Here is a 27,993-nt window from a genome sequence, read left to right as displayed (position 1 = left end):
TGTCCTTATTTTACACTTGATAATTTTTTTTTTCTCTATTAACTTTAATTTTACAAATTAAATAACAAAATATCTCCTGTGAAATCAATAAAAATTCTTTTGGAAACATATTTTAACTAAATCAAATTTGATTTTCCAATTTTTACCATAAAATGATAGATTGTTGAAAACTTACAAAAATAGTTTGCAAGAATAAGGTTTAACTAAGATAAAAAAGAATAAAAAAAAAATAAAAAAGTTTATTATTAGTTTTATCAAAATGAAAATAATAAAATATAAGACTTATTACTTTCATATGAGAAAATTATAAAAATGGCTTTTTTCTTGTAGTCATAATTCAAAATAGTTAAGTTATTATTTAAGAGACACTTGATGTTTTCTAAACTAAAAAAACTATGTTTGGCTTTTCAAAATTGTAAAGCTTTGAGGACCACTGAAACTTGGGTTTCTACACTTCTCACAAGCGTGAAAAATCCCTACTATGAGAGAAATATATCACAAATACTATCACATTAATGTCAAATTTTTCATAAGTGTTAAGTCTGCTTGTTTTTAGATCCTAACAACAACTAAAATTAGAATCTACACGTGTTTCCTTCTTAAAAAATAACCATTGTATTGGTTCATATCTTAAATATATTGTTAACACAAAATATTTAATGATTTAAAATTTAAGAATGAATAACAATTAAACATATTTCTCAATACTAGGCAATATTAAAATTTATTATGATAAAAAAAGATATAAAAATTAATACTATACATAATAATTCTAAAATTAATACTTTTTTTTTAAAATGATTTAAAATTTTATTTTTTCACTTGTAGGGAGAACATGGAGTAATGGAGCATGATGTACTACTATTGATTACTTAGATTGATAGTGGCATAACCAAAGTTGATGATCCTAGAAGAGTGAGAGTGGTAGAGAATTTTTTAGCAACTACATAAGGAGGGTGAAGAAGGGATTGTTTAAGCGTGGAGGAGAAAAAGAAAAGAAAATTTGAGAGTACAAAAAAATTATAATTTGCAAACAATTTCAAATTTTGATTTTGAGTCTTATGGAGGAATTTTTTTTTTTTTTTTTTAAAAAAACCTCACTTTTATATATATATTTTTATTTAAACATGTATTATCAAACATTGTATAGTCATTATACCTAAAATTAAACATAGGGTTTAGGCTTTGTCTTGTGTTCTTAGGTTGACCTAATAGCAACCTAATTATATTATAGGATCATGTGGTATGACGAATTATATTCTATTTTATTTTATTTTTATACTTGTATAGTTTCAAAGTTGGGTCAATTTCTAGCCAATCACATTAGGCCTAGCAAGAGAAGAACTAATCTTCCACAACTAAAAACACCAAACTAAACCAAATTAAAGTCCACTTAAAAGATTTTTTTTTTTCTTTCTAATTTACTTCCATAGTTTGAGGTAAAAGTTGCAAACATAAGACAACTCAAACCAGCACGAAAGAATAAAGTATATGTTTAACATAAATAAGTTTAGGTCAAAATTTGGTTAACCCATTAAGTATGTTTAAACAATTTTTCATGTTATAGTCACCCACCTACAATATGTTTTTTACACACGAAATCCTAATTTATATATATAAATACCTTGGTTTCACTTTTAAACCTAGGTTTTCTCTCTTGGTTCTTAGACTCTCTATAGCCACATTTCACAATTCTCATCCTCTCAACACAACAATCATCTCACTAGGGGTTTTCTCTAAGTTGACCATTAAGAACATACATCTAAAGCCTCTCTTATCACTATCATTATGGCCAGGAACAAGTTCACTTACGTATTTCTTTTATGTTGTTGTCTCATTTTAGGGATTTCCACTTCTTCTTACTAGATTTTGTTAGATAGTTAGGGTTTGATAACTTTTCTTAAATGTGTTAAGTTTTCATGTGAAGGGTTATATGCCCCCTTCACACAAGTAAGCCTTTTAGGTTTAAGTTGATAAAGGATTGTGAAGGGTTTGGGTGTTAATCTCCTAAAGGCTTTCATCATAGAGGTTTATTATTGATGAAAATTAAGGGATTTGATTATTTCTTTATGATGAAAATCAAGGGCACTGATTATTTCTTCTTGGGGCTATTTTAACTTTACCATTGAATTTATGTCAAGATGAGAATGTCCATAGTTATTTATTATTTATGGATTTGAGATTTTCATGCATTATCTTCAAATAGGTGTTTTGTAAAGAATACTTTTATACTCTATATGGTCTAAGAGAAGTTAACTAAATAAAGTAGAAATGCAAAATTTGAATTTTAGGAATTATTTTTGTTTGCAATGGATAAGGAATATTTGTAGGTATGGAAGGCCTTTTTTTTTTTTTCATTTCATCAACTTCCTCAAAAGACAATATTAAGGGCATGGAAATAAAAAATATTGCATGGAATTTGGGATCGCAAAATTTATTATGCAAAAGGTTAAGATTCATTCGTTATTTTTCCTCTTTTTTTTTTCCTTTGAATCTTTGATAGAAAATAAATGAAGAAGGGTGCATGATTTAATCAAACATACTCAAAATTTGGGAAAGGAATTCTACGAAATACCCATAAAATATAATATATATATATATATGAAAATTTTCTAAAACTTCTTACCTTTCAATTATTACCTTGTCTTTGCAAGAAGAAATTTTTGCAAGTACAATAAAACTGATAATTATCTAAGCGAAAGCATTGAATAGGCCAAAAATCACAAGCCCAATTTCTTGTGAAAATTTTTAAAATTTGAAATTTTTACTTCTACAATGTGATAACTTAATGACTTGAGCCTTTGACGAAGTGAAGATTAGAGCCACCAATGTGTCTTTCTCTGTCTACAATTTCTTTTGTACAACTCTTTCCCTATTTATAGAGGTTAGTAAGATAATGATCTATTTTCCATTAACTTTTTGAAAATTATCTTTAGGTGACTAGAAGAAATGTCCAGTATCAAAATTATTGTCTCTTGATTCTTTAAATAATTGTCTCTTTAACTTATAAAGATAATTGGAAAATTTTCTCCTGATTAAAAATTATTGCCTCTTTCCCTATGTAATAGATTGGGTTGTGAGCTCTATTTGAAGAGCATAGGTATGGACTTGTATTTTCTACAATGCGTTCCTACTCGATGGCGCGACTTACTTTTTATTTGTGAAAAAAATTATATATATATTTAAAAGACTTGGAATCACTATTTATTTTTGTTTTATTTTTTTTAAAAGGGAAAACAAAATAAGAAATAAAAACCCTAAGCGCGACTCCTAAAAGGAAAAGACATTCTATGAAAATCGAGTTTGGGTCCAAGGGTGAGGTTACCCATTGGGTAGATACGATGACAAGTTGTAGAATCCTTCTAAGCCCCTAAAAATGAGTCTCTACTAAATAAGCCTAAGGCGGATATGATAATTGATCAGTTAATCATTGAATACCAAAAAAAGGGAATCGTGAAAATAAAAAGTGAACAATCAAGAGAGATTTGGGGGTGTACCTTAGTTGCAAGCTGAGTACTATCATGAAAGACAAGGTTAGTGCGCAATGACCAATGCAAAACACATCATGCAACAAGACAAGATCAATGTGTATCAACCAAGTATAGCACTTAGAGCTACGAGTATCATAGATGTTGGGCCCACCACTACCCAATTTATTTTGCAAGAATTAATCTCATAAATTTTATTATTTTGGAATTATGAAAATCGTATTCATGCTTATTTCAAAATGTGACAAATTGAAGACTTATTTAAAATCAAGAAAAATAAGTGAAAAAATCTAGCCAAAGAGAAAATGGCAGCAAAATTTATTGAAATAAGGAATTTAAGTGCCAAAATAGCTAGCCTAAATATGAACTTTTAAAACTGGGTTTATTTTAACTGAAAACAGTTTTGAAAATTCAGTTTAAAAACCTGTAAATCCTCACCGAGATAGAAGAAATACTCCAAGAGGAATGAAGGTCATACGGACTTGAAAATGGTGCACCAAAGATGGTAAGGTTGGAATAGATTACATGTAGGAGAGGGGCCCAGGGTACACCTGAGACTACACTGCCGAAGGGCATTTCCTGACTGGTGGGATCTTTCAGACTAGTTGATTTGCCAACAATCCCATAACAATGAGAGGAAGAATTGAGAACACTCTTCATAGCACAGTCACCCGTCCCACAATGAGCAACCTTTTATAATTCAAACATAGCCAAGATCAAAATCTGGAATTTGGCCCATGCTGTTGCGGAACCATCTTCAGAAAGTGTCATGCTCGAAACTGGCTGAGTTGGGATTTCTTGGATCTCAAGAGGTGACCCCTTCACAATCGAGTGAACCCATGAAAGATCAGATTCCTTCATTAGCTCAACTGAACATGTTTCAGGGTGACGAGCAGATTATTTCTTTGGTTTCGGAAAGCTGAACCAGTCGAATGGTCAGCAGGGTCATAAATAGCTTGTACGGATGTGATGGGACTCTTCGTGGTTGGTTGATAAAGATTTCAAAACATAGAGGGCCCATAATGTAAAATTTCACTTGAGATTCGCTTAGACCACTTGTATATCTCGATTGAAAATTCCAGGTCATCATTGATCCTATACATTGAAGGTTCATCTCCTTCTCCAGCTTTGTGGTGGCTAACGTTTATAACCTCGTGATGACCTCTTTCATGGAAAACTCACTTGCTAAGCTCAGTCAAGAACTGCCCACTGCCGAATCTCTTTCCTGTATGGTTCATTGCCTTCCTTTTAATCACCACAAACTCTTTCCTGTATCGTTCATTGTCTTCTTTTTAATCACCACAAACTCCTAGCACATTGTCTTCATCAGTTTAGTCATGGCATTCCACATCTCAACGTCATCAACAAGCCTCTGGCAAGCTGGGGTTGCCAACTACATGAAGAAACTACCAGGTCGCAACATACGGTTCAGCTTCCGAGAGAATCTTACCACTATCTGTGCTCATAGCAGCAGATGTACCAGGGTTTTCTCTCTCTAAACTTGACTGGCAGCAGTGCTAGCACCAGAAAACCAGATGAATTAATCTTTTCTGCTTGTTTGACCGCTTTATGGTTCTCTCCATTCTATAACATTTATCCTTACATCACCACCCAAAGATTCTGTAGCAAGAGAGCCACGTGGAATGAAACTCCCAGCATGTCGAAACTGGGTCCACTTATGGAGTAATGGAAGACTGATCAGAAGGGTGCACACCATGGAGATGCTCCTTACTGATCTGAAAGAAGGCACCAGCAATTTCCATAATCATACATAGTTTTCCTTCGACATCAAAAGCGATAGGCTTTCCAAGGCGACTCAGTTCAGCTTCAAGTTCAACTATTGTTTTGTGCATATCGGATTGGATGCTCGGGATCCTTGACCTGTTTACATTTTCCAGGTGCTTTGTAAGCATCTTTCTTAGATGTTCTGAACCCATTCTGGGAACAAGGTGCTTATCCTCGTTTATCTTCGTAGCTCCATCAATTTCCTTCACTTTGGGAACCATCCCTCCATTAATTTCTTCCCATAATGGAGCATGTCATTGCATGCCGTGCAGATATGGAGATGGGAAAGGTGACAGAGAGATCTGGTAGAAGTGCGACTGCAGGTTGATAGCTGCATGGGGTTCATTGAAGATGGCTATGCAATGCAAAAGCTGCATGCACGTAGGGAATGGGTAGAAAGGAAATGAGTGGTGGAGGAGCTAGGGTGGGTAGGTGTGAGGGGTGATTGGTGGGCATGGAGATGGGAAACAAACTGATGGCGGTGGGTATGTGATGAATTTGGTGGATTTGTTGGGGAGATGGTGGAGAGCATGATATGGGAGATGAGTGGTGGGGCAAATGGGAAGTGGGCGGTGACTTGAATGCAGAGAAAGCTTAGCAGCAAGCTGAAAAGGAATTGGCCACGTGCCCATGCATGATGATCACATGCGTGTGGGGTTCATGGGTAGGCAGGAATTTGGGACTTTGATGGAATCTTTGGAGGGGTTTGCAAGGACTATGGGTGGCCATGCAAGGAAGCAGAAGTGGGCCCGGGAGTGTGCTTTGTCTTCAAGATGCTGATAGAGATTTACAAGCAATGACTTTGGCTCGTATGCACGCCTAAATTGGAACTGTAAGCATTTGTCATGCTACAAGTTCATTAAGCTTTTGAGTTAATGCTCTCCCCACAGCATACGCCTTATCTTTATGTACAATTGTTGCCAGTGGTTCCACATGATCACCATTAATCACATGGCTCATTTTCCTGAATTTTATCGTGTCTTCGTTGTACTTACTGGTGTCATAGTCTGAACTTCCAAAGGAGCTGTAGACTGAACTTTGCCCGGGTCAATAGGTCTTTAATCATTTTTTGTTTTTTTTCTATATGAGTAAATTATCCAATATATGCTATGCTATATAATAAATTTCAAGTGATTTAATGCAACTACTCATGGACTTACTCCATTTTCAAATTTTGGCTTTAGTGTCAATAAGTTAACATGTTGGTATTTTCAATAGTTGAGTGTTTAGTGTAAAATAACTCAAAAGAGATTTTAAAGAATTTTAAAATTTTCTACATTTAAAAATCTTTTAGTGCTAGAATTAGTTCACATAGTTCTAGTTTCATGTAAACTTTTTATTTGTATCTCTATCCTATGTTTAACTAATCTTCAATAGTTATAGTTCCTTGTAACAATCTATATTCTTGGTAATTTAATTAGAAGTTAGAGTTGTCATTTTGTGTTGCAACCAATGTTCATACCTACTAAGATTTTAGAGACAATATTGAATAATTGAACTACCATTTTTATGGATTTTATTATTTCAACTTGCAATGGGAATCTCATATATATGTTACAGTATGATTGAATTGTTGCTTCAAGGTAGATAATATTTTAGTCTTTCTCATACCTACTAAGATATGTTTCTTCCAAGAGGCTGAATATATTTAGATGTGTGTCTTATGTTTACATATTTGGTACCCGTGGCTTTGCTTAATTTTTTTCCTTTAATTCCTACAAAATGGATAATTTTATTTCTTTATTTCTTTTTTCTTTTTAATTCACATCATATATAAATTGCTTATTTATATTTTTCTTATGATGAAAAATAATTTATTTATTTCTTACTTTCATGATGTAGGATTGTTTTTCATGGTTAGTAAATATAATGGCATGAGTCGAGTCAAAAATAGGTATGGTTTTTTTTCATTTTCCATTTTATTAATAATTTATCTCAAAATACGTGGTAATGGTCCTTACGTATTATTTAGGGACATACATTTATAAACCAAACTATGAGATCATTAAATGTCTTTTGTAAGTTATTTGGAAGAAAAAATAATTTTTGTAGTACATATCTTATATATGATGAAAAGAAAAATCATTATAAATAATTCCTTTTGTTCAATGTGCATTTTTTAATTTTAGAAAGTAATGGTGGGCCATTGGTCTCACTACTTTTGCATTTGAGAAGATTGACCTATATAGTGTTAGAGAAATTGACATTAACTTGTTATTTATATTATAATGAACTCATGCATCTAGTTTCATGTATAAAAATATAAGTGATGGTGGAGTTAGAGACATGATATCCTTTAAATATTTTTAGTAATCTTAGTGTATTTAAATAATGGAATTAAATCAATCACCATAAATAACTCAAATCAATGTGGTTTGAAGTGTGGTTCACAACTGTGGATAAGCACAACTGATCATGTCTTTCTCCTTCAATGAGTAGTTTTTTCCATTATTCTTCATGAATGTGAAACCTATGGTCTCCTTTCAACATGTTTGATTTTGAATTTAATGTTTATAACTAACCCTATCACTTGTATCCCATTTTTCTTTTAGGTCATTCCCAAGAATAAGTTTCAATGGGTTTTACACAACTATTCTCGAGAAGGGCAATTGCATCCGTGAGGTACATGTACTTCGTCATCTATTTAGATGCAATATGTGCTTTTGGGCAGAAAATGTGTCATATAACTCAGGTTATTTAATTCATGGGAACAAGCTTGTTGAGATGCCCTTTCTTGCAACCCACCCAAGCTACAAGTGCCAAGGAATGTTCAAGAAACTATTGGTGGCAATTGAGTTTGTAAGTTCCTTGCACATAAATATATTCAAATTAATAAAAACTGTTTTTACTCAAACTAGTATAAGCAGGGTGAACAAGTGTTCCAGTCATTCAAGCATATGTGACTTGCATTCTGCAATGTTGTTTTAGGTTGTCCATTAGTTTGCTTGTTTTTAGATCCTAAGAACAACTAAAATTAGAATCTACATGTGTTTCCCTTTTAAAAAATAATCATTGTATTGGTTCATATCTTAAATATATAGTTAGCACAAAATATTTAATGATTTATAATTTAAGAATGAATAACAATTAAACATATTTCCCACTACCAAGCAATACTAAAATTTATTATATATATATATATATTAGTATAGAATATTATACTCTTTACATAAATAAATAAATAAATAAAATAAAATTATTATTTTCCTTCATATTTTATACTATTATTTTACAAAAGAAATAGGTTTCCATGTCTATAAGTAATAATTCTAAAAATAATAATTTATTTTTGAAAAATAATTTAAAATTTTATTTTATTTACTTGTATAGAGAATATGGAGTAATGGAGGATGATGTACTATTATTGATTACTTAGATCAATAGTGGCATAACCAAAGTTGATGATCCTAGAAGAGTGAGAGTGGTAGAGAATTTTTTAGCAACTACATAAGAAGGGTGAAGAAGGGATTGTTTAAGCATGAAGGATAGAAAGAAAAGAAAAATTGATAGTACAAAAAAATTATAATTTGCAAACAATTTCAAATTTTGATTTTGAGTCTTATGGAGGGAATTTTTTTTTTTTTTTAAGAAAAAAAACCCACTTGTATAGTTTTTTTTATTTAAACATGAGCTATCAACCATTGTATAGTCATTATACCTAAAATTAAACATAGGGTCTAGGCTTTGTCTTGTGTTCTTAGGTTGACCTAATAGCAACCTAATTATTATACGATCATGTGGTATGACAAATTATATTCTATTTTATTTTTATACTTGTATAGTTTCAAAGTTGGGTCAATTTCTAGCCAATCACATTAGGCCTAGCAAGAGAAGAACTAATCTTCCGCAACTAAAAACACCAAACTAAACCAAATTAAACTTCACTTAAAAGATTTTTTTTTTCTAATTTACTTCCATAGTTTGAGGTAAAAGTTGCAAACATAAGACAACCTGAATCAACACGAAAGAATAAAGTACATGTTTAACATAAATAAGTTTAGGTCAGAATTTGGTTAACCCATTAAGCATGTTTAAACAATTTGTCATGTTATGGTCAACTCACCTACAATATGATTGTCACACACAAGAAACCCTAATTTAGATATATAAATACCTTGGTTTCACTTTTAAATCTAGGTTTTCTCTCTTGGTTCTTACACTCACCATAGCCATATTTCACAATTCCCATCCTCTCAACACAACAATCATCTCACTAGGGGTTTTCTCTAGGTTGACCATTAAGAAGAACATACATCTAAGGCCTCTCTTATCACTATCATTATGGTCAGGAACAAAGGTTTGTTCACTTATGTATTTCTTTTATGTTGTTTTTTCATTTTATGGATTTCCACTTCTTCTTACTAGATTTTGTTAGATAGTTAGGATTTGATAACCTTTCTTAAATGTGTTCAGTTTTCATATGAAGGGTTATATGAAAAGAAAAACTTGAATCTCTCTATTTCCCGAGTTTGGATTAGGTTAAGAACATCCATAACTATCCTAGGCTTTTTCTAAATCCTATGCACAACGGAAAAATAACGTTTTATAGTTTAAAAGGATGCCTCATATTCGGAAGTTCTCGAATCAAATCCACATGGTGAGCATGAAGATTGAAATTTTAGAAGTCTCGTAAACCCGAAGTCTTCTGCCCGATGACTCAAACCTTGATCTTGGCACACTTCCGATAGGGAGGAAAAAGGGATGAAGGTTATGGCTCTCCATCTCTTTGGTTGGTGGAGGACAAAAGCTATGGAAACTCTAACCCCTATAGGGTAGTGGGCTTAAGTGACTTAAGCCCACTTAGCCTTGGGTCACTTAACCTAGCTCAAAATGGGTTTTAATTGATTATTTAACCCAATAGATCCTACTAATTAATCAATTAGCCCAATCAAGAGACCTTGTTCACTTACCCCTATGCAACCTTAATTATTACCAAAAGGCCCTTATGCACAAAAGTGAACCTAGAGCCAATCTGATCCTCATAATCCGTGCCAACAAGGTATATAAGCTCAAAGTAGGGACCATTAGGACCAATAGGAATACTAGCTCTCTTAGAATCCAATTCTAAAGTTGATTCAACATCCCATTACAAAAAATCAACTAAACTCCAGTATCCTATGTAAATAACAATGAGACACCAAGTGTTCAAGTCCTTGACCTGCTATTCATTGTGTTTAGTCTCCCCATGAATTGGTGTTCATAGTCTAACAAAGTGAAAGTTATCGGCCTTTCAAGACTACCTCTACCATCCTTGAGTTACAGATGCTCCTATTGTGTATTCAATTGACATATCTTAGCTCTCAAAGAGCCTATGTCAAGTTCCACTTAAGGAACTACTGTGGTCATAATTTCCATGAACACACCTCCTTAGGATCAATGAAGGGAACACATTGTCTCAATCCCAATAGATATCATGGTGTCTCTATTGAGAATACCTATTGCTACTGGCTTCCATCAACAATGATCCAATCCATAGGGAATATATGATCAACTTACGATATCACCCATAAGTCAAAGTCATTGCTAACTTTAGTACAAGCTCAATATTCTCTCAAGGTTGAGAGACAACGCAATGAAGCAACTTGGTGAGGTCATGACTACTTGATATCCTTAAGTCATGACTCACTGTAGGTCCTATCCAATGTGTAACCATACACACTAGTGCACTCACCATGAGAAACCCATCCCGATAGCCACAACCAATCATCCCTTCAATTAGGAGGTGGTGCGCTACAACCTCTAAAAGGTTGCTTAGACCCATGAAACAAGTCATCTATTTGCAAGGAACCTATGACTTAGATCTTCTATGCAACTCCCAATGCACCTAAATCACGTACAATGCAAAAGATGTAGACGAGAATGTTCATATAGTATAATACATGGAATAAGGATAGATAAAAGTGAAACTAGAACATCATCAAAGAAATAATGAATTCCAAATTTATTACATCATGTCATGCTTTTAAGGGCTCGATTCTAACATTATACGCCCCCTTCACGCAAGTAAGCCTTTCAAGCTTAAGTTGATAAAGGACTGTGAAGGGTTTGGGTGTTAATCTCTTAAAGGCTCTCATCATATAGGTTTATTATTGATGAAAATTAAGGGATTTGATTATTTCTTTGTGATGAAAATCAAGGGCATTGTTTATTTCTTCTTAAGGCTATTTTAGCTTTAGGATTGAATTTATGTCAAGATGAGAATGTCCATAATTATTTTTTATTTATGGATTTGAGCTTTTCATGCATTATCTTCAAATAGGTGTTTCGTAAAGAATACTTTTATGCTCTATATAGTCTAAGAGAAGTTAACTAAATAAAGAAGAATTGCAAAATTTGAATTTTAGGAATATTTTTGTTTGCAAGGGATAAGGAATATTTGTAGGTTTGAAAGTTTTTTTTTTCCCTTAATTTCCTTAACTTCCTCACAAGACAATATTAAGGGCATGAAAATAAGAAATATTGTATAGAATTTTGGATTGCAAAATTTATTGTTTAGAAGGCTAAGACCCATTCACTATTTTACCTCTTTTTTTTTCTTTTTTTCTTTTTAATCTTTGGTAGAAAATAAAATGAAGAAAGGTACACAATTTAATCAAACATACTCAAAAATTGGGAAAGGAAATACTCATAAACTATAATATATATGAAATTTTTCTAAAACTTCTTACTTTTCAATTATTACCTTGTATTTGCAAGAAGAAATTTTTGTAAGTGCAATAAAACTAATAATTATCTAAGCAAAAGCATTGAATAAGCCAAAAATCACAAACCCAATTGAAGATTTTTAAAATTTGAAATTTTTACTTCTACAATGTGAGAACTTAAAGAGTTGAGTCTTTGAGGAAATGTAGATTGGAGCCACCAATGTGGCTTTCTCTTTCTATAATTTCTTTTGTACAACATTTTCCCTATTTATATAGGTTAGTAAGATAGCAATCTATTTTCTATTAACTTTTTGAAAATTATCTTTAGGTGACTAGAAGAAATGTCAAGTACCAAAATTATTGTCTCTTAATTCTTTAAATAATTGTCACTTAACTAATAAGGATGATTAGAAAAATTTCTCCCTATTAAAATACCTAGAACTAAATGTAAAAAGTAATTTTCATTACCCTTTATAGGTTCCTTATAATAAATCACACTACATCATTCAAAGAAAATGTAAGTCTAACGTTTTTCATTGAAAGTGTAGTAATCGATATCTAAAGGAAGTCAAACAAAGTAGATCGAAAATTTATCTTTCTACCTATTAGATAAAATGTTTCCCTATAAAAATTTAGACTAATTCTATTCTTTGGCCTTTTATTTTATGGCTTATCTAATCAGACATAAAGAGTAGGAAGAATGAAACAATTAAAAGTTTTTTGTTGTGTGGAACATGTGGAAAGTAAAACTTTTATTTTACTAAGATTTTTTCAACAATTTTATGGTCTTTTATATAAAAAAATTAAATTTTAAATTACTTTTTCAATAAAAAAAATATTATTTCTTAATTTATTATATGAAATCAGCCACTTCTTTAGGCTATAGGAAGACATGCATGAGAAAAGAATTTTGCAGCACAGTTTCGTCATCTTTAACTTAAAATCGGGATGACTTACCTTGAGTTTCTTAGATCATACCACCAATGATTTTGAAGATTAGGAAGTCACGAATTCAACGCTTCAAACAGATCGTAATTTGGAGTTGAAATGAAGGAGTTATAGTCAATTGAAGCAAGGTTGTGTAAAGAGCATGGCAGCATAGTGACGCTGACTTCAACTCAAAATCGAGGATACCTCCCATGATATTTTTGGGGCAAACCACATATGGTTTTGAATCCTAGGAAGTCAGAAATCCGGTGCTTTAAATGGATTGTCATTCGGAGTTGAAACCAGGAGATATGATTGATTGAAGTAAGGCTGCGCAAAGGGCATGCAATTACGGGATTAAGTTCGGGCCAAATTGTTTTTGGTTGTTTGGGCTCAATTTTTGGCCTCTCTTTGGGCTCTATCTATGGCAATTGGGCCCGTTGGGTTTTTATTTTTTCCACTAACCCTATCTTTGGTTGCAAGGTTATTTTGGTAATTTGGATTTTATCTAAGTTTTAGTTACCAAATTTACAACAAGATCCCTAAGGTCATGGGAATTATTTATTTAATTTCCTTTGTCTTTTATGATTTTTTTTTTTGAATAGAATATATTTTGGTATTCTTATGTAAATGAATTTTCATATCTTTTTCTTTGTTTAAGATAATTTATTAAATTGGAATGTGCAAGGAATTAGGAAAATTTTATTTTAGGAAAAGACAAACTGGATAGAAATAAGGAACTTACTTCCTTTTCAAATTAAACTCTTAGAGATTTTTTTTTAAAACAAATCTTTTTAGATTTTAGATCTCTAAGAATCTTTTTATTTTAAGGAAGAAGTTTTATTTTTCCAAGTCTTTATGAAATAAAATCTTTCCTATTTAGCACAAGATTCTAATTTAAAGAAATAAATTGTTTTTGGAAAAATATGTGATAGATAATTCATGATTAAGATAGCTTACCAAGATATTGTTTCAAATAAAATAAATTAAAATGATAATTTTGGATTTTCTTAAAAGAATAAATTTTCATGAGTTTTATTTCCATTATTATTTATTTAAGAAATTATTTGGTTGTTGTCAATGGGAATTTCAAATTCCTTTTGGGACTTTCCTTTATTTGGGTTAGGTGGTTCTCTAGGCTCTCTAGGCTCTCTCCCCCCCTGAGAGAAGGAGAATGACACTTAAATTGGTCCTTTAGGCTTTCCCCCCTTGAGAAAATGAGGAAACCGTTTAGTTTGAAAATTAAAGTTCAAGAATAAGGAATATGAAAGATATCTCTATTTGGCACAAGAGTCCCAATTCAAGTAATAAATCAAAGTTTTGGAAATTCTCATGATAGATAATTTATTTTAGGATATTTACCAAAATTATCTTAAAGTCTCTTTTCCAAAATATTAAGTGGGAGTAGGTCATAGGCAAACCCATATCCTCCAAGATGGAGCCCATCTTGATTTTGGGCCCATCACCATCCTAAAGATGGGTTGGCCCAAGGAATCAAGGGATATGGACTATCCTTTATGGACAAGACTATATATGTTTGTAGTGGGAGTGGCCAATTCTAAAGATGGAACTCTTCACTTGGTGACATTGATGTCTAGGATCTTGGTTACAAACTTAACTTAGACATGAAGTGGTAGAATCACCTAAAGTAGTCCCACTTGCATGGGCTGAGGGCTAAACATAAAGGTATGTTGATCAATGTCTTAGGATAACCTTAAGAGGTTTAAGGCAGGTTGATTAATTAGATGTGGTCTTTACCTAGTAATAAGAGTTATGACCTGCCTAAAGTAGGCTTGATTCTTATGATACTAAGATACCTTGCATGGATATATGTAGTTTGAGAACACTATATTTTTGCTAAATTAATTACCAACTTGCCTTGAATGCTTAGTTTCTTTTTACTAATGTATGAAATTATTATATTTGTTACAGATATCATGTCTTTAACCTATCACCTATTATCTTTTGTTTAAATTGGACCTAATTATATACTGAAAATAATTTGGATATAGTATTAATTGCATAGAATCTGATTTTGGTAGCGTTTGTTATTTCCTTTTAACAATCCTATCATAAAGTAAGAGAAGCATATCAAAGGTGGCATAAAATGGATAAAAAAACTAAGTCTCTCATACTTGGATCTTTAGATAATGTGTTGCAAAAGCAACACATGTCTATTACCATAGTCTATGATATTCTCTTTAAAATTGCAAGGGTTATTTGGTTATAAGGGCAAGTCTATTAGACAAGTTGCCCTTAAGATTATTATGAACACTAGGATTCAAGTTATCTTAGAGATCTTACCAAATTCCTTTGGGATGGGTAAGAAGATTCTCAAAGAGTAAAAGAGTGTACATATGGAAGTCAAGGTTCTTTAAAATTTTCTACCAAGAAGAAGAACAACAACACTAAATAAGGAAAGTTCAAGAAAAGGAATGAGATAACAAACTCATGGGCAATGATTCCTTTGTGACCTTTTAGGACACTTGAAAAAGAAATGCTTGGAGTGCCTAAGGATAGGCATGTACACATCATGTTCTTGTTGTTGAATACATAGTGGTGGATGTCACCAATTGTGGTGGATAGATTCTAGGCCCACTATTTGTAGTTCTTTATAGGTTTTCAACAAGTGAGAAGGTCACATGATGAGATCATACTTACCTTAACTTTAGTTGCAAGGTTAGTTGTGCAAGCTAGTGGGAGGTAATACCTTTTTTATGTAAGACTCCATTATCATTTTGCCAAGTAATGAGAATAGTCAGATCTCACTAAAAGAAAGAAACTAGCCTTAATAAAACATTTGGCTTCTAATGCCTAGGTCATATTAATCTATATAGGATCCAAAGACTAATTAAGTCTAGACCTTCTTAATTCAGAAGATCTTTTAGTCTATGAATCCTATATAGATGGTAAAATGACCAAGAGGCCTCTTTATTTTTAAAGGACATGGAACCAAGGAATGTTTGGAGTTAGTGCATACACTCATATATGAACCTTTTTTTTTTTTTAATATATGGAAAGTATGGGTATTTGATCATTTTATTGATAAATACTCTAGTTTTGGATATATAGAGAGGAAATCGGATGCCTTTGATAAATTCATTGAATTTAAGGCAGAATTAGATAACCTATTAGGTAAACATATCAAGACACTTCGATTAGATTGAGGTGGTTTGTCTAGTAGGTTCGATCCTTTCCATATAGAGCATGAGATGATATCCTAGTTGTGTGCACCAAGGACTCCATTGCAAAATAGAGTAATGGAAAGAAGATATTGAACTTTGAAAGGCATAGTGAGATCAACAATTGGTTTCTCATTACTTCTCATATTCTTTGGGGATATATCTTAAGGGATGTATAATACATCTTTTTCTAAAAAGGTGTATCACTATATAAGATATCCAAGAGGATTTAAGGATTATTACTTTATAGTCAGGATTATCAGAAGGTGTTTGTTATTGCAAATACCAGATTTTTGATGAAGACTATATGATATGTAATAAGGCAAACAATGATATAGATTGGAGAATATAGAAGATAGTCCCACTATACACAAGATACCATGGATCTAGTACCAACCATTCTCATTTCTAGTACATTGATGCCTCATCGTAGTGAGAGGGATGTTAAGCACCCAGATCGATTCATGTATTTGGGAAAGTCTTTTAAGGCCATTCTAAAGGAACATGAGATCGATCCCATAGATTACAATGAAGCAATGAGCGATGTGGATGCATATCTTTGGAAAAAAGCTATGGAGGCAGAGTTAGAATCTTGGTGATTCTAATGTAGTTTGGGTTCCTATAGAAGCATTTGACGGGATAAAACTCATACATGTAAGTTGGTCTACAGGAGAAACAAAGGAGTAGATGGAAAAAGTTGAGTTTTATGTGGCTAGGTTGTAACTAAAGGTTATAGTTCAAAACATTGTTTCGAATATCGGAAACCTTTTCACTAATAGCCATATTTAGATCCATCAAGGTACTCCTACCCTTTGTGGTGTATCTATTTATGAGATATTGCAATAGGATGTCAAGATAGTGCTCTTAAACGATTATCTTGATATTAACATTTGTATGATGTAACCATATATTTTCATAGCAGAGGGCCTTGTGTGTATGCATAAGTGTAGGGAAGCATGGTGGTCTTTATGATCTTGTATGTTGATGACATTCTACTCATTGGTGATGATGTAGGGTTATTGTCATCAGTCAAGATTGGGTTGTCTATTTAGTTTCAGATGAAGGATCTAGGAGAAGTGTAGTATATTATTGGGATTAAGGTCTTTAGGAACCGCAAGAATAAGAATCTAGCGCTATCTCAAGCTACCTACATAGATAAGTTTTTGGTCATGTATGTGATGCCGGATTCTAAGAAAGGTTTATTACCTTTTAGGCATGGAATTCCTCTTTCTTAGGATCAGTGTCCTAAAACAGTTAAAGAGAAAGAGTGCACGTAGTCAGTACCCTATGCCTCTACAGTGGATAGTCTTATGTATGCGATGCTATTTACTAGGCTAGATATTTGCTTTGAAGTGGGTATGGTGAGTAGTTATCAGTTTAATTTAAGTCCAAAACATTGGATAGTTGTCAAGCGTATACTCAAGTATCTTAGAAGAATAAGGGATTATGTGATTATGCTCCAAAGTGTTGAGATAGTTTAGAGGGTGACATGATGGTTGACAAGACACCTTTTGTGAAGAACCTGGTGGATCCCTTCACCAAGACATTGACAGGGAGTGTCTTTATTGGTCAAAGGGATAACATGGGTTTCAGATGATTATTCGTCATGCTTTATAGGCATGATGCTTTAAGGGCTAGTGGGAGAATGTTAGGATAGAGCCCTTAAAAGCATGACATGATGTAATAAATTTGGAATTCATTATTTATTTCATGATGTTCTAGTTTCACTTTTATCTATTATTACATGTATTATACTTTATGAGCATTCTTGTCTACATATTTTGCATTGTACATGACTTAGGTGCATTAGAAGTTGCATAGAAGATCTTAGTCATGGGTTCCTTGCAAATAGATGACTTGTTCACAACCAACTCATGGGTCTAGGAAACCCATTAGAGGTTATAATGCACCACCTCCTAATTGGAGCGATAGTTGGTCTTAGCTATTAAGATAGGCTTCCGATGGTGAGTGAAATAGTGTGTATATTTACACATTGGACAAGACCAATGGTGAGTCATCACTTAAGGCTATTAAGCAGTCATGAACTCACCAAGCTGCTTCATTGTGTTGTCTTTCAACCTTGAGTGAATAGTGAGCTTATGCTAAAGTTAGGAATGACTTTGACCTATGGGTGAGATCGTAAGCTGATCATATATTCCCTATGGATTGGGTCACCATTGATGGAAGCCGATAGAAATATGTATTCTCAATAAAGACACCATGATATCTCTTGGGATTGGGATAATGTGTCCCCTTGGGTGATCCTAAGAAGGTGTGTTCATGGAAACTATGGCCATAGTAGTTCCTTAAGTGGAACTTAACATAGGGTTTTTGAGATCTAAGACATGTTAATTTAACACACAATGGGAGGATTTGTAACTCAAGGATAGTAAAGTTACTTTTGAAAGGCTAATATTTTTCACCTTATCAAACTATGAACACCAATTTATAAGGAGACTGAACACAATGGATAATACATCACAGACCCGAGCACTTGGTGTCTCGTCGTTATTTTCACAAAATACTAGAGTTCAATTGATTTTCTGTAGTGGGATCTTGAATCAACTTTAGAATTGGATTTTGAGGGAGCGAATATTTCTATGGGTCCCAATGGTCCTTGCTCTGAGCTCATATACCTTGTTGGCATAGGTTATAAGGGTCAGATTGACTCTAGGTTCACTTTTGTGCATAAGGGTGTTTTGGTAGTTATGCAAGTTTGCACAGGGGTAAGTGAACAAGGTCTCTGGATTGGGCTACTTGATTAATTAGTAGGCCTTGTTGGGTTAATTAATCAATCAAGACCCATGTTAGGCTAAATTAAGTTACCTAAGCCCATGTGGGCTCAAGTCACTTAAGCCCACTTAGGAACCCTATAAATACCCCCTAGGGGTTAGGGTTTCCATAGCTTTTGTCTTCCACTATCCAGAGAAATTGAAAGCCATAGACTCCACCCTCTTTTCCTCTCCACCAAAAGAGTGCCAAGATCAAGGTTTGAGTCATTGGGCAAAAGTCTTCAAGTTTACGAGACTTTTGCGATTTCGATCTTCTTCTTCACCATGTGGATTTTATTTGAGAACATCCTAATCTAAGTTATGGTTTTCTTTAGCACTTTTTGAATCCTTTTAAAGCATAAAAATGCTATTTTTTCACCATGCATAGGATTTAGAAAAAGCCTAGGATAGTTATGCATGTTCCTAACCTGATTCAGACTTAGGAAACGGAGATATCCGAGTTTTTCCCATGAAAATTAACTTTTGATTTTAGATTTCATTTTTTGTACTTATTTGCCTCTATAGGTTTTTTTCAAACACACCTAAAGGGTAACTAACACCAATTTCCTTAACTTAAACTAATATCCTCCCAAGTCACTAACTATTGTTTATTTGGTCATTCATATGTACTAAGGTTAATAAGAAACCTAGGCTTTGAAACTTTTATCTAACTAAAAAAAGAAGTGATAGGCTTTTTTAGGGTCATTGTTCATAAACTTTTCATTGCACATGTTTCAAAAAATTTGCATGTTTTTTTAGTTAACCTATTCTAAAAGAAGTTTACCATGCACCATGGTTCAAATCTATGATTGAGGTATAAAATGATCAATTCCTAATAGCATTCCTTTTAATCATGTCTTGACATGTTATCATTGTAGTCCACATCATAAATTTCTTTCTAAAATTCATTGTACATTTGAAGGGAAAGTATCTTTTCAAAGACATTATTTGTATCTTAACTAACATTTATATAGTTGAAGATTTAATATTATTAAGCCCCAACGTTCTCTTAACCTTCAATGTGAATGGAAAATTTTAGTTGGAAGACACCTATATTATATTTTGACTTGCAATTATAACTTGACAATTTTCCATTGAATATGGAAGAATTGGATATTGTAAGGTATAACAATTCAAGAAAGTATACGACCTTTCTATAATATAAAGAGTTTAATGTCAAGTTGTAATTAAAAATAGCAGGAATATGACTATGGATTGGTTTTCTACTTTTGTTTCCTATATGTAAGACCTTTTAATCCTTATAAAGCATACTCAAGGCCTTATCAACAATAAAACCATAAGTAGAGATGTACTTAATTCGTAACTAATTATTTAAATTTGTAAGAAAATTTTCCTATAGAATAAATCTTACAAAAGTCACCTTAGTACTAGAAATAAAATCCCTAGCTAAACTTCTTATCTACTCACAACATATAGTTTTCCTTATCTATACATAATAATTCTAAAAATAATAATTTTTTTTGAAAAATGATTTAACAATTTATTTTTTCACTTGTAGAGAGATTATTGAGAGATGGAGGATTTTGTACTACTATTGATCACTTAGATCGATAGTGGCATAACAAAAGTTGATGATCTTAGAAGAGTGAGAGTGCTAGAGAATTTCTTAGCAACTACATAAAAAGGGTGAAGGAGGGATTGCTTAAGAATGGATGAGAAAAAGAAAATAAAATTTTAAAGTTAAAAAAAATTATAATTGAAGACAATTTCAAATTTTGATTTTGAGTCCTATGGAGAACAAAAAAAAAAAAAAAAACTCACTTTTATGGTTTTTTTTTTTTTTTAAACACATATTATCAACCATTGTATAGTCATTATACCTAAAATTATACATGGAGTCCAGGCTTTGTCTTGTGTTCTTAGATTGACCCAATAGCAACCTAATTATATTATAAGATTATATGGTATGATTTTTATTCTATTTTATTATTTTTAATACTTGTATAGTTTCAAAGTTGGGTCAATTTCTAGTCCAATCACATTAAGCCTAGCAAGAGACAAACTAATATTCCATAACTAAAAACACCAAACTCAACCAAATTGAACTTCACTTACAAGATTTTTTTTTTCTAATTTACTTCCATAGTTTGTGGTAAGAGTTGCATATGTAAGACAACTCAAAGAATAAAGTATAGGTTTAACATAAATAAGTTTATGTCAAAAGTTGGTTAACCCATTAAGTATGTTTAAACAACTAGTTGTGTTATAGTCAACCCACCTACAATATGTTTGTTACACAAAAGAAACCCTAATTTAGATATATAAATACCTTGGTTTCACTTTTAAACCTAGGTTTTCTCTCTCGGTTCTTAGACTCTCTCCGTAGCCGCATTTCACAATTCTCATCCTCTCAACACAACAATCATCTCACTAGGGGTTCTCTCTTTGTTGATCGCTAAGAACATACATCTAAAGCCCCTCTTATCACTATCATTATGATCAAGAACAAAGGTTTGTTTACTTACGTATTTCTTTTATGCTCTTTTGTCATTTTAGGGATTTCCACTTCTTCTTACTAGATTTTGTTGGATGGTTAAGGTTTGATAACTTTTCTTAGTCGCATTCAATTTTCAAGTGAAGGGTTATATGTCCTCTTCACACAAGTAAGCCTTTCAGGCTTAAGTTGATAAAGGATTGCAAAGGATTTGGGTGTTAATCTCTTAAGGGCTCTTATCCTAGAGGTTTATCATTGATGAAAATTAAGGGATTTGATTATTTCTTTATGATGAAAATCACAGGCATTGATTATTTCTTCTTGGGGCTATTTTAGCTTTATAATTGAATTTATGTCAAAATGAGAATGTCCATAGTTATTTAAGACTTATGGATTTGAGATTTTCATGCATTATCTTCAACTAGGTGTTTCATAAACAACACTTTTATGCTCTATATGGTCTAAGAGAGGATAAATAAACAAAGAGGAATTGTAAAATTTGAATTTTAGGAATTATTTTTATTTGCAAGGGATAAGGAATGATTGTAGGTTTGAAAGCCCTTTGTTTTTTTCTTTTCTTCCCTCAACTTCCTCAAAAGACAATATTAAGGACATGAAAATAAGAAATATTGTATGGAATTTTGGATTGCAAAACTCATTGTTGAGAAGGCTAAGATGTATTCATTGTTTTTCATCTTTTTTTTTTTTTTTTTTTCTGTTTAAACTTTGATAGAAAATAAATTAAAAAGGTTGCTTGATTTAATAAAAAAATATGTTATAGTATGAATCTAGACTCAAAAATTGGAAAAGGAATTCTAGGGAATACTCATAAACTATAATATATATGAAAAATATTTAAAACTTATTACCTTGTTTTTGCAATAAGAATTTTGTGTAAGTACAATAAAAATGATAATTATCTAAGCGAAAACATTGAATAAGCCAAAAATGACAAACTCAATTTCTTATGAAGATTTTAAAATTTTGAATTTTGTTACTTTTATGACGTGAAAACATGAAGACTTGGGCCTTTGAGGAAGTGAAGATTGGAGCTTCCAATTTGGCTTTCCCTTTCTACAATTTCTTTTCTACAACTCTTTCCCTATTTATAGAGGTTAAGAAGATAATGGTGTAGTTGCTATTAACTTCTTGAAAATTATCTTTAGGTGACTAGAAGAAATGTCAAGTACCAAATCATGTCTCTTAATTCTTTAAATAATTATCCCTAACTTATAAGGATAATTAGAAAATTGTCTCTATATTAAAATACCTAGAATTGAATGTAAAAAGTAATTTTCATCACCATTTATGGTTTCCTTATATAAATCACACTACATCATTCAAACAAAATGTAAGTCTAATATGTTTGGTTAAAGGTGTAGTAATCTACATGAAAAGGAGGTTAAACAAAGTACATCGAGAATTTATCTTTCTACCTATTAGATAAAATGATACCCTATAAAAAATTAGATTAATTCTATACTTTGGCCTTTTATTTGATAACTTGTCTAATTAAGTATAAAGAATAGGAAGAGGGAGCAATTAAAAGTTTTCAATTGTATGGAACATGTGAAAAGTAAAACTTTTATTTTACTAACCTTTTTTCAACAATTTAATGGTATTTCATATAGACATTTTAAATGTTAAATTACTTTTCAATAAAAAAAATTATTTCTTAATTTTATGATATGAAATCAGCTACTTCTTTAGACTATAGGAAAACATGCATGAGAAGACAATTTCGACGGGACTTAAAATATGGAAGCATAGCCTCTTTTAAGGGGTTTAATATATTTCCCATTTTCTTGAATAAGAATGCTTCATATTATTCTTTTTTTTTCTTTTTTGAGATAGGTGTTAATATCTTTCATATCTTCAAAATTATGTCTAGTTCAACTTTTGTAATTTCATTGATCTTGCATTTATATTTACAATGTATTCCAATTGTATATGTGTTTATTGGTTTCGAGTAAAATGGTAGGTTTTCATATATGAGATTAGAATTTACTTGTTCTTTCATTTAACAAAGTTAATCTCAATACAAAATCATATTGGCATTACCTAATTTTTTTGAAGTTACTTTTCTCCCTCATATTAATCCTAGCAACTATAGGTTTGACTGTAAACATCCTTAATTGTAGGAGAAGGCTTTTTCTATGAAAAGTAATACTTGTGATGAACCAATGTTTCATAACATATATCAAAACCATCATTCTTTTGTGGTATTCACTATTCATTATAAATCTCATTCCAAAACTAATAGTAATATGAGATGTAATGTGAAATAGGCAAGACTATTTTGTTAGTTCAATAGGATATATAGTTTGAGTTGGAAATTTTGTTCCATTCATCCCAACTTAAAAATTTTCTAGTTTTATGTGTCATATCATTCTAGACTCGAGGTTGTTGTGTGATAAAATGGACTAACACATATAAGCATAGAGATGTCTAGGAAAGCCTAACTAGGTTCAATTATGGCATAGAATGGACATTATGTTTTAAAATTGAGTGTAAATATTTTTAAAACTCTTAGAGTACTCAAAAGAAACTTAGAAAGTTGCTTGGAGTGTGTAAGCTCTTGTAAGGACACTTAAGCACTTGCAATAAAATTTTAAACTTGAACAATTCTATTTTGTTCCATATTTTTAATTGATTTTATTTGTTGAAAACTTTAGATTTAGATTGTGTTCACTAGGTTTTTATCCTAAAAATTCCTTGCCTAGAAGGTTGTTCTTTTTTTATGCCAACATTGAGAAAAAAAAAATCATATGAGCATTCACCATGTTCAAAACTCTCAAGAAGTTCATCTTCATGTTCTTTGGATTAAGAGAGATCTATATCCCTATAAGCATTGAGGTAGAGTCCATTGGGAGCACTTATGGTGCTATGTTACAAATGTGAAAACTATAGGTACTAGGAAGTAAGACTTAGGGATAACATTTGTGATGTAAAACTATGTATTGTTCTTTCAATGGTTGATTTGTGATTTACAGTTTTTGACCCATGGTTTTTACATTCGCATAGCCTCCAAGAGACCATATAAGTGGTTTTTCACATGAAAAATCTTTGTTTCTTGGTTTAATTGATTTCTTTTTTTAATTTCTAAATATTAAAAAGAAATTAAATCTAAAAGAATTTGGGTTAAAAGAAGTAAACACCTACTTGCTCTCCTCTAGGTATATCATAACCTAGATCACCAAACTTTAGTATTTCATTTATGAAAAGTTAAGAGTATGTTTTTTTATATACATAAAATTTAACTAAAACAATATAGTCGCTAACTCTATTCATATCAAGTGGCACTAATTTGATCCTTGATCCTTATTCTAACTTGCAGCATAACCAAATGGATGGAGGAAAACCATGAGAAAATGAAGATTGAGATATGGTTTTTGGAATACAAGATAGTTAAGAGACAAGTTTATGGTAGCAATTATTCGAATCAGTGGAGTTGGATCATTATGGTATGACCTATAACTTATTTCTTTATGTTTTTTCTTTGCTTATGACCTATAAATTACTTTTTTATGTTTTTTCTTTGCTTATGACCTATAAATTATTGCTTTACTTTTTTTCGTTGCGCAGCTAGTACTAAATATTTTCCCTTTCATTAAAGAGATTCTCATATTAAGAAATTTTTTTTTTTTTTTAAAGAGGGGAATGGGGGGCAATGCATAACTTTCCTCTAATATTGGGTTTTTTTATCCTTGAAAAACATTATCAAAAGTAACCATACTTTAAGTATGAAAGAAAAATATAGTTGTTATGCATTCATAGAATGCTAAGTATTATCATTGAGCTCCATTGAAGAGGAGAAAAGAGTTTTATTTTGAGTTAGACATATACTGGGTACCACCCTCTGACCTTGCACTCATAATATGTTATAGGTAGATAGAGACATTAAATTATTTGTTCTAACTCAAAAAAGCACTCTTTAAGGTTTTATTATTAAATTATTATAACTTTCAAAGTGGGGTGTGGCTATATTAAGGCATGGGTAAAATTATTCTTTCCTCTTATCATTTAAGGTTTAGCTTCTATAAGAATTAACTCATTGAGTAGCCTTTCAAGTTCCTAATAGTTGTAAAGTAGTCAAGTGGGACTCCTATCACTACTATAACCCTTTATTATGATGTTTAGTATTTATTTATAAATGAATAAGTTATGTTGCTTTAACATTTTTATTCATGTAAATACTAAACATATGTTAGTCAACATAATCCTGCTCTATCATGGGTTCTCTCAAATTTATCAACAAATTTTCTAGGGAAAAATCCATCATTTTCAACTTGAAAGCCACCTCAATCCTCTAAAAGTTGGTTATTGCCTTGATTGGGATCCAAAAATTGGATTTGATCTTAATTACATTCATAGAACAAAAAATATAGAGATTACAATAAGAAAACCCTTATGCTCTCAAAATGAGCTTCAAAATCATAATATGAATATTAATAATTTCCATTTATTCTTACATCATATCACAATTTAAGGGCTTTATCCCAACAAAATCTAGTATTCCTAGGAAGGTAGATGCATGCATCCTATTAATCTAGGGCATGGAATGGAGTTTTTGGATATTTAAACAAACCTTAGATTTGGGAAAGTACAATTTGATCTATTCTAGGATATGATGATTATTGTTTTTCATAGTTTTTATTTATCTCATGGCCTATGGAATTAATGCATGAAATCTCTTTATTGAATTTCTATTGCAATAGATTGGGTTGTGAGATCCATTTGAAGAGCATAGGTCTTTAATCTCTTTCTCTCTTTTTTTCCATATTAATAAATTATTCAATATATGCTATGTTATAAAATAAATTTCAAGTGATTTCATGCAAATACTCATGAACTTACTCCATTTTCTAATAGGCTTTAGTGTTAATAAGTCAACATGTTGGTATTTTCAATTATCAAGTGTTTGGTGTAAAATGTCTCAAAGAGATTTTAAATAATTTTTAAATTTTCTACATTCAAGAATCTTTTAGTGTTAGAATTAGTTTATAGAGTTTTAATTTCTAGTTTTGAGTAAACTTTAACTAGTCTTCAATGGCTATAGTTCCTTGTAATAATCTATATTCTTGGTAACTTAATTAAAAGTTTGAGTTGTCAATTTGTGTTGCAACCAATGTTCATACTCGACATTCCATTTTAGTAACAATATTGAATAATTGAACTACCATTTTTATGGATTTTTATTATTTCAACATGCAATGGGAATCTCATATGTTACAATATGTTTGAATTGTTGCTTCAAGGTAGATAATATTTTAATATTTCCCATACCTACAAAGATTATGTTTCTTTCAACAGGCTGAACATATTTAGATGTGTGTTTTTATGTTTGTATATTTTGTGCCTTTGGCTTTGCTTAATTTATTTCGTTTAATTCCTACAAAATGGAAAAGTTCATTTCTTTATTCTGCCTTTTTTCTTTTTAATTCATATAATATATAAAATTATTATTTATATTTTTCTTATAATAATAAATTATTTATTTATTTTTTGCATTCATGATGTAGGATTGTTTCTCATGCTTAGCAAATACAATGGTATGAGTGGAGTCGGAAATAGGTATGTTTTTTTTATTTTCCATATTGTTAATTTATCTCAAAATATGTGGTAATGGTCTTTACATATTATTTAGGGACATACATTTATAAACCAAATGTTGAAATCATTAAATGCAGTTTTTTTATTATTGTCATTCAATTAACTTTTGCAGGTTGTTTGAAAGAAAAAAGAGTTTTTGTAGTACATATCTTATTTATGATGAAAAAAAGATATTTATATATAATTTCTTTTGTTCAATGTACATTTTTAAATTTTAGAAAGTAATGGTGTGTCTATTGGTCTCACTACTTTCACATTTGAGAAGATTAACCTATATAGTGTTAGATTAATTGACATTAACTTGTTATTTATATTATAATGAATTCATGCATCTAGTTGCATGTATGAAAATATAAGCCATGGTGGAGTTAGAGGCATGACATCCTTATAAATATTTTTAGTAATTAAATCAATTTTTGCTTTAAATCAAACACCATAAAATTCTCAAAAGAAAGAATCTTACCTATGTAGAGCATGATATTCTTAGAGCATATGCAAGCACATATGTAATGCAATTTATTTTCAAGTTATATACCATATACTTTATTAATCAAAGTTTGGAGGAGATTCATTTATGGTAAGACCTTTTCTTTATTAGGTTTTTGTTAGATTTTGTTTCTTTGGTTCATTACTTAAGAAAAATGTTAAACTTCTTTCATAATGTTTCCAAATGAATCATATTTCACCCAAAAAGTCAAGAAAATTGGAGGATGATGTGCAGAATGAGGTTTATTAATTATCTTTTATCATTTTTTGCTTAGTACAATGGAAAGTTGAGATTATATTAGAATACAACTTCTATATAGACGTTGTATACAAGATTGTAGGTTTTCTATACTTATGCTTGATAACAGTGAATTATTTCCTTACTTAAAGGAGTTATATGACAAAACTGTATGTAATTGATTGCAGTAGCAATGGAAGAATGCTTCGAGCCAGTGATTGATAGACACACACAAATCAATGTGGTTCGAAGTGTGGTTTACAACTATGGGTAAGCACAACTGATCATGTCTTTTAGCTTGCCATCAAAAAGTGCTTTTTTTACCATTTTTCTTTAGGGGAAAAGGTTGTTTTCTAGTGAATAAAGGATGATAAAGAGGAAAAAGGAAAAGAATTAATGGACTA

Source organism: Vitis riparia, chromosome 2 (assembly GCF_004353265.1).
Source record: "Vitis riparia cultivar Riparia Gloire de Montpellier isolate 1030 chromosome 2, EGFV_Vit.rip_1.0, whole genome shotgun sequence".
In the NCBI taxonomy this organism is placed as follows: Eukaryota; Viridiplantae; Streptophyta; class Magnoliopsida; order Vitales; family Vitaceae; genus Vitis; species Vitis riparia.
The sequence above is the reverse complement of the archived record's forward strand: the minus strand, read 5'-3'. Positions refer to the sequence as shown.